The following is a 4,158-nucleotide window of genomic DNA, read 5'->3' as shown; positions in this document are numbered from 1 at the left end:
TAACATTTCTACATACGATATATTTTTAATATACATAGAGAATATGTCTAAATAAACACCAGCCACCAGATGTCTAAATAATCATCAGCTATACACTCTACCGTAAATAGTTAAGGTTTCATCTTTAATATGTAAGTATATATTTTATTTACATTGAAAGTATAGAACATTCAATATAACACTTACGATCTCTTTGCGGTACCCAGTCACAAAGTCCGAATAAGTTTCACCGCACATTCATATGTCTTCTTTCTGATGCGATCTTTCGAATATCTTTTAATATATTCAATATTAAAATAAAATTTCAAAATGAAAATGGTACCACCCGAAAACATCATTACTTAAAACAATAATAAAAAGAAGTATGTAACATACAGGGCTATTGGTAATTCGACGTATTTCCGTTAGGTGATTGGGGTGACTATTTGCGATAATTTTAACCCCCGCATTGTTAAATGCATGTTGCAAAAGTGAATCATTTTTGAGTTATCACGTTTTTTACATTTTTAATTCAAAAATGTATTTAAAAAAAAGTATTAATTAAAATCTAATTTTTTCTTCTGATTTATAAAAACGAATAAACACTGGTTATAATTTATAAATGCGAGACGGAAATCGATATTATTTCAATATTTTTTTTATTTTTTTTCCACAAAAATGCCTTAAAAACAAAAAGAAACAAGTTTCATAACGCTTTTTATGCAGATTATTCTTATCCTCTTAGTAATTAACAACATGGACTGGGAGTCTTTCGACATTAAATTGTCGTCTCTGAACACTACCGGTTTCCCGGATTCGCTTATTAAAAACTGACACATCGAGTAGCCAGTGATAAGGAAACCGACGCGAATAATCTTGCAATGGTTAGGTATGTATTAAACCTATTTGCGAGACATTCAAAGAGCGAATTTAAGTTTTGTTCGATCCGAATTTCCACCAGCGTCCTTGGTGGTCATTTTATTTTGGTTGCTTTGAAATAAGTTCCTAGTTTTTATACATTTTTGGAGAGCTAAGAAATAGGTTATGTTTTTATTTAAAATAATATCATCAATCTCAATAAATACTGTAATCGCTTTACCTTGTATTCTTCTCAAAAAAACCATGGTCTAATAATGGATAAAGCACATCAAAGTTCTGTCACATGTTCTGCATGAAGAGGTCGAAGTCTTTGGGGGTTTGTTCGACTCCAATATCGCATGTTTTGTTTGTTTACGAATCCTGACAGATAAAAATCTTCTTGGTCGCCGAAAAATACAACAGCATAATTAGATAAATTGTCAACAAAGTTTTCACACGTTTGTATGGATAATTTTTGCAGTATCACCAGTTTGTATGATATATAGGATTTTAAAACCGCGTTCCACACTCTCTCGACGCCTTCCGGAATCAATTTTGTTTTTGAAGATTCTTGTTTTTTCAGATACACTACCGGTATTTATAAAAGTGGGTGGACCCATTGGACAATCGATTCACGATCAGGAACAGGACTTTTAGAATTTTTTTTTTTTTAATAATTGGATTGAAGTTAAAAATACGTCGCCACGGCGAACGCGCGCTCCTCCGTTGTCGACTACATGATAATTTTTTGAAGTAACCGTTTAAAAAATGTTAGGTTGGGCTTTTCAAATGCGCCTATACCCACTCTTAAGGAAGCTGCTGTGCGGCCATTCAAATAAGGATGTTCCATGTATAAGCAGCTACTGTAAATTACCTGTATAGAATGCGTCTTGTATTCAGCGGCGGCTTTTTTTAATTAACCTTTTACGTTATCTATTAATATACATAATATTTATCACTCGCTTGCAATTATGTTTTTCACGTTCAGCATTTAATTTATCTGACGTCAACTCTCTGTAAGAATACTTTTGATAATGAATAATTCATTGAGATAATTACACATTCGACTCATGGATGCCCTTAACAAATACTCTTTAGTCGGCTGTACTTGATACTTTAGTCTGATGATACTACATGATATAGTTTTAGTACTCAATTTGACTTAAGGCTTATACGTGAAAAGGATTCATTTTAGTTCCATTGATTCCTTTTCTTGTATTTGTCTTTGTCAAAAATTTGAATACAAATAGAAGTAAAAGAAATAAAAACGTAAAATACTCTCTGAATTTGTTATAATAACTTTTTCAACTAAAAAATCTATCTAGTATAACATTTTTTTATTAACATTGGAATATTATTCGGCTTTTTCTGGCAGATTTTTTTTTATACAATCGATACACGCAAATCGCATTGTCAACCCCTCTTTCTCCTAATAAATAATTGCAGAATACGTATATCCAATATCCATCTCTTAGTATTATTTACTCAGTCGAATAATTTGTGCTATACCAAAAATGTTTGAGTATCTTCTGAAAAAAACACGTACTTTTGTAAAGATTTGAAGAGCTGAGTCAAAATCATGGACGATAAATGAAGATTTCACTGAATTTTTAAGTCCAATATGATTCCTAAAAAAAATATCTTATCAGTTACATCTAGATCAATAATGTTTAAAGTAAGCTTAACATTTTGCTTCTTACTATTTTGTTAACACAAACAGTAAGTGGCTTTTCTTTTTGGCATTTAGAACTCAATTATTTTCTGTAAACCAACTTTGTCAGTCTTGTATCAGCGATAATGTATTGTTGGCATCGTCATAGTTATCTAGTTTTCTGACAACTTTAAAAAAACAATGGAGTATCATCAATAAACAATACAAAATCAAAAAAATGTAAACATAAAAAGGAACATTTATAACAATAACAAAAATTAAAAGGACCCAAAATTTATCTTTGTGGAACACCCATTCTTAGTACAGATTCAGAAGACTTTATTGCATTAATAGACATCTGTTGTAGAATTCTTTGATTTAAGTATAAAGCAATGAGTTCAAGAGCTTTACCGTTGACGCCGTAATGTTTTAGCTTATTCAAAAGTAAGTAATGCCATTCCAACATCAACTGTTGAGTGACACCAAGTTATGTTAAACCAAGTTGTTCACTATTATGAAAAATAGTATTTATAATTATGTTATAATTATTAAGTTTGATTGCTACAAAGCTCTAATTTTAAACACAGTTTCTATAAATATTATAAAATAAAGTGGCTGTCTATTTCAGTATGTATCTCCGAATTCTTCTTCTAAAACACTCAACGGATTTTGGAAGGGTCTACTAATAGAAAGATGAACTAATAATTAATTTGTTACATATTTTGTAACAAATGAGTAAAAAATACTATATAACCTTGAAGCCATTTCTCCTATTTATTATGCTTATTCAAATAAATATATCGGTGACTTTAGGGATTTAATATAGATTAAAATTGTCGATTGCACTACAATATTCGAATCCATACGAAACGAACGAAAAAAATTATTTCGCTGTGGAACGGGTGGTTAGACAAATGGTTCTAAGTATAAAATTGTTACCTTTAATTTGGACACATTTTATTTCAAGTTTCACAATAAAATTAATTTATTCATACTTATATTACATAACATTATGACAAGACTTGACTTATATATGTCACCGTAGAATTATAAATACCGTTAGATTGTAATCTATCACGCGAGATTGTAAGCTGCCGAAATATTGTGAACGGTGATTTAACTCAAAAATTTCGATATTTTATGATATTTGGGTTAGGTTACAGTTTTTATAATTTAACTTTAATTAGCTTCGGAAGATTATAATCTACCGAAAATTAATGCGTCAAATTAAATTGTAAGCAGTATGTTACGGTTCACAATCTTTCGACAGTTCACAATCTCGTGAGATAGATTATAATCTAATGGTATTTACAATTTTACATTGACATATATATAAATAATAAATAATCGTTATAAAATGAATTTTATATTATCTAGTCAAATGCATTTCTTATTAAACCTGTTCGAAGGCAGGAAGGTTCGATGGTTAGTTTTTTACAAATTAATATCCGTTAAGAGGATTTTTGGTAATTTCAATTTAGAGGGGGAAAATGGGAAAATAACTTGGTATGAATTTTACTCGTGTGAAGTCGAGATGGGTAAGCTAGTCACATGATAAAATTATAATCTTAACTCAAAGATTATTCCAGATGATTTTAAATCGAGATGAAATCAACCGTACTATGCCGCGAGGGATCTATTAAAGCATCAATTATGATATACGAACGGCT

Source organism: Vanessa tameamea, chromosome 8 (genome assembly GCF_037043105.1).
Source record: "Vanessa tameamea isolate UH-Manoa-2023 chromosome 8, ilVanTame1 primary haplotype, whole genome shotgun sequence".
NCBI lineage: Eukaryota > Metazoa > Arthropoda > Insecta > Lepidoptera > Nymphalidae > Vanessa > Vanessa tameamea.
This window is presented reverse-complemented; position numbering follows the sequence as displayed.